At 36.8% G+C, this 12,876-nt stretch overlaps 2 long non-coding RNA genes across 2 annotated transcripts; both read left to right on the forward strand.

Annotated features, from left to right (window-relative positions):
• Nucleotides 1–1,900: 1,900 nt before the first annotated feature.
• On the forward strand, nt 1,901–4,188 carry LOC134817277 (uncharacterized). The gene is made up of 2 exons (XR_010160508.1): nt 1,901–2,040; nt 3,868–4,188. It is a non-coding gene; the product is annotated as an uncharacterized LOC134817277 (long non-coding RNA).
• A 1,940-nt stretch (nt 4,189–6,128) lies between these two features.
• Nucleotides 6,129–10,500, forward strand: LOC134817280 (uncharacterized). Its single transcript, XR_010160510.1, has 4 exons — nt 6,129–6,380; nt 6,611–6,704; nt 6,820–6,956; nt 10,425–10,500. It is a non-coding gene; the product is annotated as an uncharacterized LOC134817280 (long non-coding RNA).
• The last annotated feature ends 2,376 nt before the right edge of the window (nt 10,501–12,876 follow it).

A 12,876-nucleotide genomic window follows, 5' to 3' on the forward strand; every position in this document is an offset into this window, starting at 1 on the left:
CTTTAATTTGAGTTTTAGAATTATTTATATTAGTTTTAGAATCATGTACATTAGCTGCAGATAGTATTTAAACGGGTGGGCAACAATTGACCCCCCGTAAATTGACCCCCCGACAATTTTCCCCCGACAATTGACCCCCCAACAATTATCCCCCCGACAATTGACCCCCGACAATTAGCCCCCCGACAATATAATTTAATACAATTAATCCTAACCCTAACCCTTATCCTAACCCTAACCCTAACCCTAACCCTAACCCTAACCCTAACCCTAACCCTAACCCTAACCCTAACCCTAACCCTAACCCTAACCCTAACCCTAACCCTAACCCTAACCCTTTACTGACCCTGACCCTGACCCTGACCCTGACCCTGACCCTGACCCTGACCCTGACCCTGACCCTGACCCTGACCATGACCCTGACCCTGACCCTGACCCTGACCCTGACCCTGACCCTGACCCTGACCCTGACCCTGACCCTGACCCTGACCCTGACCCTGACCCTGACCCTGACCCTGACCCTGACCCTGAGGCCTGACCCTGAGGCCTGACCCTGACCCTGACCCTGACCCTGACCCTGACCCTGACCCTGACCCTGACCCTGACCCTGACCCTGACCCTGACCCTGACCCTGACCCTGACCCTGACCCTGACCCTGACCCTGACCATGACCCGATCAATTGATCCCTGTGTAATTACATGGGGGGTCAATTGTCAGGGGGTCACTTGTCGGGGGGTCAATTTTCGGGCGGTCAATTGTTGGGGGGTCAATTGTCGGGCGGTCAATTGTCGTACTAAGCCCTAGATTTCGTGACAATTGACCCCAGTGTAATTACATAGGGGGTCAATTGTCGGGGGTCAATTGTCGTACTAAACCCTAGATTTCGAGACAATTGACCCCAGTTTAACTACCTAGGGGGTCAATTGTCGGGAAGTCAATTGTCAGGGGGTCAATTGTCGCGGTACCTATTTAAACATCCAGTTCTTTGTCCTCAAGAAACAATTTCTCGGTCGGTTGACGAAGGTTTTGACTTAATCTGAAGAACAGAAATATGTTCATATTTTCATCAGCTGCTATGAAGATATCATGAACACTATCTTAATAACAAGTGAAATATGATCTCTTTTGTAAGCATATTGTCCAGGACAATTGAGGTCATCATTACATGCTCATTGCTCCTGTAGCCTTCTCTTTTAATTAGTTTTCCCAAGGTTTGACACTGGTCTGTAGTTTTTCAAGACATCTGGAAAATGATCTTCATCGATTGGGGATAACTGGTGTGATGTAAAAAAATAATTGTGGCTTATGATACCAGGGAAATGTAGGTATCAGCTAAACCCTCGATTTTATGTTTAAATACATTGTATTTATCATAAATATCATATCATATATATATACAGTTACACTGTGTAGTGTTATCCTTTATTAAATAATTGTGGACACTGGCTGATAATCAGTGAAGGCAGAATCGTGGATTATACCTGATAACTACTGGTGGTGTTATGGCTATTAGAGGGTTGTTAGAGGACTGGGCTATTACCGTAACAGCTGGCTACTAGCCTGGTGTTAGAGGGTTGTTAAGATTTTTGGGAGCACAGATACTTAATAGTAATATATCTTGTTTGGATGTTTGAACTTTTCGATTTGTATCTCGAAAGTTATGTTTAACTTCCCCACGCAGTGTTTTAAATGTATGATATTGTAAGATTTATAATGTCATTATTTTATAGCTCCTCAAAGGATATTGTTCTTATCCACGTAGGAATCAAGTGCTCATTTTGATTGAGGTGGCAATTTGAAGTTGCAGCCCAAGATTTTATTGATTTTAATGTGGTCTATTCTTGATAAAAATATATTGCGCTACTCTTCGTTTAAACTACTTTAGCTTTAAACTGTTTAGGAGATGATTTGAAGCGGTGCTACAATCTACAGTGGTCGGTGGACAAGTGTGATGGACACCAGAGCCAGATGCTTTAGTTCACACTATGACTGTGACTGATGTACCTCTGCAACAAACTGACTGTCTTACTTGTAACCTGGTTAGTTAATATTAGTTATTCTTAATTGTGTACCTTCAAGCTTTCCTCCACAATTACAACCAACTTAGAAGCAATGATTTATTGTCAGTATTTTTTATTATTGAACAGACTGAGCCTTGTGCTCCTATTACCTTAATGCCAATAAATTTGGTTGACAATAAATTTGGTTACCATAATTTTGAAAATTTTTAGTCTACAACAATTTTAGTCACATTTTTCGACTTTTTGAAACCATTTTCCATTCCATTTATTTGATTTTTCCATTATTCACAATTAAGAATGATTTCACAAACGTCGTAAGCATTACTTTAAAGTACTGCAGGGGATCTTCGATATTATGCAGGTTTGGTGGGATTAAATTCTAAAATCAAGGTCTTATAACTCGATAACACGTTGCCATGGCCCCATAGCAACCACAATCAGTGCCCTAGCAACCGAGGCAAATTTGGGTGATTTACCTAATTAATCCTTGGTACTGTTTCACAATTTTAATCATCGTCAATTCACTAGCTCACTGTTTATGCAGGTCTTTCCAAAGTAAATTCCAAGGAAAAAGTTATGGTTTGGTGTGCCATCAGCCATATAGGACCATGGAATAAATTGCCCATATTTCTTCGAGAAAAATATAACTCAAAATTAGCCATTAAACCTTAGAACTACCAATAACTTTTCACAAAATCAAGTTTAGACAAGTCATTTGTCTAAACTGCAGTTTACTTTTGTAGTAGCTGATCCTAGTCGGCAATCCTAGTGGATAAAGAGTTATTCAAAAGTATATCCTTGCAATATTTTTGAACACCCTGTAGTCTGTACGCTCCGAAATCTGATTTAATACTTCAACTCTGATATCATCCAGTGCAATGCGATATGCTAATATTTGATTGTAGGAGACTCTCACTTCGTCCCCAAAAATGAAATATGATGGACCCACTCACAAGAGCGAAAAAAGATACACATTACTGTAATGTTTATAAAACACTTTTATGTGCTCGTGCAATGTGTTTATTTTCAAAAACTGTAACATCGCTCAATCAAAGCCTTATCAGCACAACACGCACAATCACATAATATATCATCAACTTGATCTCAGCGCATCATAATAACAACCACTCGCAAGGACTGTTACCGCTCACTTCAGACACACACACCCACTACACAGTACCACACACAGCCTGCACAGAGCTCAGCAATCAATTCTAAACGGCTAGCTGATTTTGATAAAATAACATCGTGATCCGGCGTGATCAATTATTTTAATTGAAGTACAACGGCTGCACCCCTGACTTTTTAACTAAAGATAAGAGACGTATATATTAGGACATTTGTAATCTGATAAAATTTAAAGTTTTGGTGTGTGAATTAAAGCTTGGTGTGAGAATTAGTGTGGAAATAAAAGAGATATTTATTTTATTACCTATATCATATATCTTAATTAAGTGACAGTATTATTATTTTAACTACAGATTATATCATTTCAGTTAGTATCGACATGAATGTTACGATTGCAGTTTTATTTATTTTTATATTATATTGTATTCAATAAACCGGTTTCAAAGCCCTTTAGTGTGGCCCTCGGGTCTTTAAAACATAATAGGTGAGGTCATGTGGTACCGACATGCTTCAGAGGACAGAAAGAGACTCAGAATTTTAACCACAAGTCTAGATTCTTTTCATAAATATAGACTTGTGGTTACAATTCTGAGTGTTTCATACTATTATATCACAGAATTTTCCTGCTGTTGAAATATTGACAGAAAGGAAAGGTGTTTAGAAGTCGAATTGCTACAACTTCAGAATTCAGATTGCATAACAATTGTATAACTTCAGATTGGAGGACGGTCTAGGGAAGGATATAGGAATTAAGCTTACTTCACAGCTATACTCTGCAAAAGTACCTTCAGCGAATAAGACGTCAACATCCATCTTGTTTATATCAATGATTGTGGACATTACTTTTGTATTCTTTGTAATTTAATTCTCTGACGTTGTATTCTCTTAATACATTGCGTTTGCTAAAATTCTTGTGTGTAAGCTTTAGAACTCTAGATGTCAAACACAGATTTACGGCCAAGTGTCAACCCGGGGTTTGAAGCACGTTATACTAGTTTCAACTTTTATCAGACTGATCCATCGATTTCAGCTATGACATTTTTAGTTCTGATTAAACAAATGGTTTTTATTACATTGTTAATTACATTAAAATACAGTTTGATGTTTAAAACGGGGCATATGAAAGTTTTTTATCTTGTAAAACCTCGCCTAATCGACGAAGTTACAGTCAGATCGAAAATTAGAAATAGCTTATTTTTAAAAGCAGCTGAAAGTGCTATTTTCAGAACCTGGTGGATATTAGTCTAAAGATTCGTTGGAATTTATTACACTGACCATGACATAAGATCCAAATTCCAAACTGGGTGTTAGGGAAATGCGGCGGACTAAATGTTATTTTACATCTTCCCCGTCACTGATCACTGTCACATTTAAAGCTGCAAATGGTGTATTTGTTATGCCAACTAACACCAGAACAAACAGAGAACTTGTTAAAGTTCAAATTTAGCCCCGTAAAACTCAATGTATGTTATGTAACGGCTAATGTAATGTTCTTACAGGATCGTTGACATATTACGTAATCACGTCCTGAACAACATTTAATTTGACCCCCCCCCCCCCCCCCCTCTCGGTGATTCCGTATTATGTGAACGACCCCTAATATGCTTACATCGAGGTAGTGCTTACTGATTTATAGCAACATTTATCATAGCAGCTTGTTTTTAAATCACTGTTTCTTATGATACAAGTTCCGTTACCATTCGTATCACACATAGTAATAAATTACGTATAGTAGTATTACTCGTCGGGAAAAACCCTGGTTCTTTTTGTAGTAATTGTGCGGAACGCGCTTGCGCCGAATCAAAAATATGTGTGAAAGTTTTTCTTGCGCGCATTTACTGTGACATAATGTGTCACGTGATAATCTGAAACTTTGAATAGTCATAACACCAAGAGATAGGCAACAGAGGTAAATCTGGCTACGTAATATCGTCAAGTAGGTATCTAGGAGTTTTGTGAATATTTTGAAATCAAATTCGAGCGGGTATTTTGTGATTTAGCGAGGTGCGCGGAAAAAAGCAAATAACCGTCAGCACATGGCTATACAGCCTCCATAGTGGCATCTGAGATCGGCTATCGATGCGGCACTACTTACTAGTCCATAAAACAATCATCCCAGGAGCCTAGGGGCTCCAGCAGAAGAGTGCCTTATTTGCCCGTAAGAGCCTCTACTAAATTGCCAACGTCCAAATATTTGTAAAATACGACGAAGAGGGGTCACAACACTGCGCGCGGCAGTGAGATTTGCTAAATTATTTTTCATTTTTGGCACTATGTTTATGTGATTTTTATTATGTCTGTCAACTTCCTAAACAATAGGGGGGGGGGGGGGGGGGGGCTTATTTTAGATTAAAAATTTCGAATTTATCTTAAATGACCGCCGCGAAAAATTGTTTAGCATTTAAATTTATTTTAAGTTAATAAAGTAAGCTGCAGGCTCAAAAATCAAAAGTTTAGTTTAAATGATTTTAAAATGATTTCCGTTGTACTTGGGTTAAGTACAAATTTCAATTTGTTTGTTTAATTTTATTTCTAATACTCTGTACTCTGTGACAGTATTTGGTATTTTCAAATGACTTATGAATATAACTAAATTTAGATTTTGGATTTATCATTTATGAAATTTTTTTTCATTTGGCGCGCGGCTCACCAACTATAATATAATTTAAAATCACCTATGAATCGAGCGCTAACCTTCTCGCCACTCATTATACCTGCCACAAACCTGCTGTTTTTTTCAGGTGCATGTTATTGTTGTCTCTCTCATCCTCCTAATCGACCAGCGAGGTTTATTTTGTTAGTTCAGACTATTTTGTTAGTTCAGACTGGCCAGTAAATAGTAGTTATCATGAAAGTTTTGGTTTTCTTGTCTAGTTTTGCAATGTCGTCTGCCAAGAATTACCTTCTATCGAAAAACGAATTTTTTGTAAAGAACTACTGTATCGTTTGCAGTGGTATTCTTGTGGCAGTAAGTTGATACTTTGATACACTTTTGATATAAAGTTGATGCACTTTGGTCCATTCGATGCGTGATATTCTTATTCCTTCATTGCCTCTTCAGAGGTGTGAGCTAATTATTCATGTTTTGACTTCTCAAACTACAATAATCTAGGATGTTTCATACGGTTGTCTATGCTATGATATGGTCAGTTGGTAACAAGGATAGCAGACTTGGGAAAGTTTTCATATGATTCACCACGAAAGTCACACATTTGCTCTGTAAAAGAAAGGTATTTTGTTGTTTGATTTCAGATTTGATTATTCAATTTGATTATTCAAATTATATACTGGTGAGAATCCTTTTGGGAGGATAACCACTAATTACCTAAAAGTAATATCTCGCTTTGATTGTTACATATGAAATATAAATAATAATTTTAACTTTTATAATATTGTGGCACAAAACTCAAAATGCACAGGTGTGCCACGAAAAAGCTTTTTATTTTACATTTCTGTTCAGGTTGAAAGAGTTGATATGCTGAGGAGTGTTAGAATGGAGATTATGATAAGAACATCACAAAGATGTATTGCACAACATTCACAGCTTCATAAAGGTCTAAATAACTGCTTTTTACTTGTAATTCTGTTTTCTTAATTATCTGTGAATACATTTGGACTTTAGATTCTAAAAAATTCGTATTTAACTGCTGCTCAATCAAAATCCTTCAGGGACCAGGAACTTTAGACACAAAGTGACATATACACGCTTTGCAACTTCGAAGGAGTAGACAAGAATTTCAGCAGCAGAAAAAAGGCGGAATATCCTGTCAAGCTTCAATTCGGATTGAAAGATGAAATCAACTAAGGTTTGTCATTAAAATAATTATGTTAGAACATATGGTTTGGCCATTATATGGTTAGAACTATGGGTGAAGCCAAGGGGTATTATTGGGAATGCCTTAATGGGCATTGGAAATCATCTGTGAAAAAGGTCCTCATAATTACCCAAAATTATGCTGCAGTTTGATGCATGTTGCGACCACTGCACTTAAAATCAAAATGACTCGGTTTCTGATTGAAGTTAGGGGCTTAAATTGAGTAGTAAAATGATCATATTAAGTGGGGTAAAGCCTAGTTTAAACTTCCTCAGGCATCATGCTGGGCTGTCGATTTAATAGACCAAAACCTACTTAAATTATGCTCTAGCCTGTGGTGATAATAGAGAAAATGAAAATAACTCTACTGCTGATTATAGTTAGGAATATAATCTAAACTTGGGTAACTGGATGTTCAAAATTCAGATTATTAGTGGGGTAGAGCTTGGTTTTTAAGTCCTCAGGCTTCTGGTTGTTGAGTTAATTAGCCAAACCCCATTTTTACGCTCTTAGCTGTTCAATTTACCAGTGACTTTACTTTATACAATATGTTTCTTTTCAGATCAATCATTAGCTTAATTAGTCAAACGTGAGCATTGAAATGTTTAGAATCATTGCTGCTAAGGAAAATTATTGTTCCTAGTCAAGGGTATGACCGGTCAAAGGTCATCGCTCATTACATGTAATTGTATTGCGCAAGCGGTTTTCAATAGCGCGCCTTGAAAACTAAAATTCCATCTTCTCCTACATTTTTGAGCAATCACCTTGAAACTTTCAGGATATGTTCTAAGGACCATTTAGAAAAATTATGTCTCATCAAAATTTTAAAATAGGCCTTTTTTTGATTATTTTATTTGAAAAGCTGATAACTTTATGGGGCAACTTTGGCTAGGAACAATATTTTCCATGGGAGCTCCTGATAGATATCATTCTATCAGGAACAGCTATAAAATCAATATTGAGAGACATTGCATACAGCTATCTGAAACACAGGGGCCGGGGTGAAACTGTTAGCTAACTGTAACATAGATGCCGGGGTGTAACTGTCATGGGCGTGTGCAGCAGCCAACCTTGAAACCCTTGAGAACCTTGATTTCTGATATTTTGAATCAAAAACCTTGCAAACCTTGGATTTTCACAAAAACGCTTGAAAACCTTGAATTTCAACTATAAATTTCGCCTCCGGCAGTTTTCTTGCTTAAAATCATATCCTTTGCCCCACCAGTCCCCTCATTTATGTTTTGAGCAATCCTAACCTAGTCCAGGTTATATTATTTCATTCATTAGTTTTGAGAAAATAGATAAAATTAACAAGTTTTCGTAGTGCAAACATACATATTCGTCTTAAAAAACCTTGAAAACCTTGAAAATGGCTATCTGAAAACCTTGAATTAAGGGTTTGAAAACCAAGAAAACCACCTTTAAAACCTAGAATTTTAGGGAATTTGAGGGTGGGAGGCCTGGTTCGCAGGCGGGTGGCGATGTAGGCGATCGCCCCCCGCGCCGGCCCCCGCCCCTGGCTCTTTTTGAAATGCTGACCCAGAATTTTTTTTAATTGCCTTCTACAGAGCAACAAAATAATTTTATAAACAATTTTATAAACATTTTCACAAACATTTGCGTTAATGACATGATGCAAAAGTTTTATTTTTAAACGAATATAGTAGGTTCGAATTAATTAGGCCTTGTGCATATATAATTTCCATGGGTTGGCTGCTCCTAAATCTAGGAAGCCAATCCTCATAGTTGAGTGGGTATGATGAGGCTCAAAAGAGATTTGAGATAGGCAGATTAATATAATTGGAAAGCACTGAGGATCAGCCTCAGTCTTAATCAGAAGGGTCAAAAAACATCATTATTTCAGAATCATGGGACATCACGATCCAGTACCAAAAAGCGTACGCTAAGCCATACGGCATCTTTTCAGACTGGAGATATCCAGAATAACTTAAAACTCGTGCTATCTTTAATTTTAATTTGTCCAATGTTTTAAATTCAAAATATTACTAATAACAAATTGTCTAATCAACTGCTGCTTTGAACCTTCTGTATTGATATCCTATTGGTTTAGTATATAATCCAGTCGAACAATTTTCCGGGGGCTGCTCGCAACGGTAACCTCAGAGCCGGCGCTTTGCCCTATCAAAAATCCTGCGCACACCTGATAACTGTTAGCTTGGTATAACACAGGGGGCAGGATGTAACTGTTAGCTTAGTGTTACAAAGGGGGCGGGGTGTTACTGTTAGCTTATTGTAACACAGGGGCCGGGGTGTAACTGTTAGTTTAGTGTAATACAGATTACGGGGGCTAGGGTGTAACTGTTAGCTTAGTGTAACAGGAGCAGGGTGTGACTGTTAGTTTAGTAAAATACAGCTCAGGATGAGAGGGGTGTAACTTTGACATTTTGCCCTACCCAACTCATGTTGTAATTCCTTCAACTATGTTGTTATTCGTTCAGCTTTAATAGGGTCATCATATTGTTTGACTACCCCACAGAGAAGAGATCTTTATGTCATTCCTTGGATGTCATTTTATTTGGATGTGTGCTTAAGAGGTTTATTTACATTTGTATACCTATGGAACTGTATTGTAACCATTCTGGAGACGGGCATGGGCACGAGCATGTTACTGTTAACGAGAGTCAAAAATACCGGCAGGGCACTCAATTGTATTCCGTAAGTGTTCTGGGCGTGAAACATTGTTCCCAGGAGAAGGAATCTGTTGCTCCAAGTTATCCACAGGATAAGGAAACGGTTTACTGAATTATTTAATGCTTAACTGTTTTGAAGAGAACTGGTGCACTACTGTTCTCGGGAGAAGGAAACCGTTGGTCTACTATTTTGAAGAGAACTGGTGCACTACTGTTCATGTTCTCGGGAGAAGGAAACCGTTGGTCTATTGTTTTGAGGAGAAATGGTCATGGTGCACTACTTTTCTTAGGGAGAAGAAAACTGGTGCTTTACTATTTTCAAAAGAAAGGAAGTGGTACTTTTATTTGTCAAGATTACTGGTAAAACAATGTTTAAAGTCGACAATTAGTTTTTTATGAAATTTGGATAACATTTTGGCTTTAGCCTTCAGCAGAAAAATGATCGGTTTTGTCTAGATAAAACCTAAATCTTTATCTGTTTATCTAGATAAAAGATTTCATACCGATAATGGATAGCGATAGCCTATGAACGCCTTCGAAATCCCCCAGAATGAAATCCCCCAAAGTACCCAAAAATACCCCTTGGCTTCCCCTTTAAATATTCTATCCGATTTAAAAACATTTACTGTGGCGGAAAAAGTTTCAGCTACGAACCAGACTTTTTTATTCATTGACTGCAGTTAAATACAATCTACAATACAATGCACATTTTCATTGTGTTAATGATTCAGCAATTACTTTTACTAAATCATATCTTTATAAAGAGCCGTACTTATTATAAATTTGTAATCCGAATTCCCTTCCTCAGCGTTCACAAATGTGGTCAATTTGACACGAACCGCTGTGTCGACAAGATAAATCCACGCAGCAAAGACACTGGACAGTGGACAGCGACACAACTGGTTTGTCAATATTACTTACATTTGCTTCCTCTTGGCTCTTGCCCTCCATATTTGATTGGTCGCTGGATCAACCTCAGTGTCCACCTTGTCTTGATATAAAACAATCGCGGATAGAACAGAATCAGATAAACCACAATTAATCCACCTTTTTATCCAGGTTACGAAGTTACAAAGAGTGGCAGCCAAGAAACGTGATTATCTTCTGAACAAATGGTCGCCGACGACAGCTGACATTGTGTTATTAGGATAAAAGGACTATTATTTAAAAACAAAAAATGAGTTACATTATATTGGATATTTTGAATATCAGTCAATTTTTAAGAGCCAATTACAAGACTGGCGATATCTGCAGAACGTATAATATTTAAAGTTTGACATTTTGAGATTCGGAACTTCTGTGTACTTCTTTATAAATAACATTCACTTTGAAAATTGAAATATAAAAGCGTTTTCGTTAAAGCATTACAAAATATCAAAAGACTGAAAATTAGCTTCGCAACGAGCAAGAATGTCGTATTATTATCATCGGCCTCGGATTGGTTTTTACACTATATCCTCAAATCATGGCATATAATACAGAAACTGATTATGACAGCATAGTTGGTTGTCGGATTGGTTGAAACTTAAATGCCCTCATATTATTTCATATAATTTGATTGTTATTTTAATTTGTATTCCATCATTTGGGTTACTGTATCGGAAGTAATGAATAGATGGAAAGTGGCTTGTATCTGATTTACAAAAAGAAGTATAATTCATGCAGTCAGGTGTAACTACCAGATTAATGAGTTAAACTTGCTCCGGTAGTCAGTGCTTTCAAATTAGGACTTCAATGCGTTGTGTACTTTTAGTTGGTTTGGACTCGGAAATGAAACTCGGGAAATTTAGGAAACAATGGTAAAACGAAACTAGCGGTGTTGGTTGACTATTTAAATATAACTTTAACGATTCGACAAAAAGAGACAGTTTTCTCAAGGCGCCGGGCGTTTTTATAGTCCCCTTAATTGTCGGCACTCCCTAGGCGTGTCGGCCGATGAGCTTTCTCGTGTAAACAAACGTGACGCATTTCCGGTGGTGGTTTTAGCTAGATGGTGTAGTCACTGATCTAGCCCTTCAGGAATCACTATTTGATATCCATGGTTACTCATAGATGATCTTAGTTCATTTAATGAAACCATAGTGTGACGTCCTTCTGGCAGTAATTATCAAACCACAACTCCCTACCGAAAACCACCGAACGTATAATTATGGAGTAAAGTCAGAACTCTAGAGCTTGCGGTGATGCTCATCGATTAATTGCAAACGAAATTACTAATTTAGACCGTGGCCTTCTAGGTCAATAGTAATATCCGGTCGTAATGATTATTGGACGCAGACTGTCTAATTTATGGTTGCCAGGCAGGTGCAAACAATAACAGTAGTTGATATGATGGGACTATAATTGTAGGGTTGGGGCCCTACAAACTCCACCCTCCTTTAGAAAACTGTTGTGATTAAATATACGTTTTTAAAATACTGATCTTTTCCAGTTTGAATTACAACTAATACATAAAATAATGCAATTTTTCTCGGTCTTTTGAAAATAAAATCTCGTACTAAAATTTAAAAATGATGCTGTTGATTTGATTGTGGGAGTAATTTACTCTACAATCTATAGTAATTAGTTTCAAAAATACACATAACATTTAAATAACATACACATTTATTTTTTTAAACTTTAATCCTTTTATCACAATATTTATAATACACTCTGTTATATGATTGTATATTACTTTCATAATATAGTATAATGTTTCATATACATTTCACACTTACACATAATCTATATTTTTTTTTATAACTCATTAAATGATGTTTTCTTTAGACATATATTTTTATTTGGTATTTACGAAAATAATAACCTACGTTTACATAATAATCTGTTTTCACACAAATTTTAATTTCCCTAAAATTTAAATATACACACCTTAAAAAACGAATTTAGATTACACTATATTTACTTAATTATTTACATAATACTATAATATCCTACGTTTATGTAATAATCTGCTAATTTTACATAAACTAAATTGCACTAAAATTATTATACTTATTAAAATCACTTTAACTAATTTACATTAAACTTAGAATAATATGAACAAATTAGTTTGTATAACTGTAATGACATCTTACATCATATGGTCGGACGAGCTATTGTTTGTAAAAGTCCTCATCTTCCTGGTCATTGTCACACCGTGAGGGGTGACTGTTGTTCTTTGGGTCGTGAATCCGCAAAACTGACAACAGGAGAGTGAGGTGACAATCCAGCTTTTTGAGAAGTTGATACCGTCTGTGTCGTCATCTTTTGGAGAGTACATA

This window comes from Bolinopsis microptera, chromosome 6, assembly GCF_026151205.1.
Source record: "Bolinopsis microptera isolate Bmic1 chromosome 6, MBARI_Bmic_1.0, whole genome shotgun sequence".
NCBI classification, from domain to species: domain Eukaryota; kingdom Metazoa; phylum Ctenophora; class Tentaculata; order Lobata; family Bolinopsidae; genus Bolinopsis; species Bolinopsis microptera.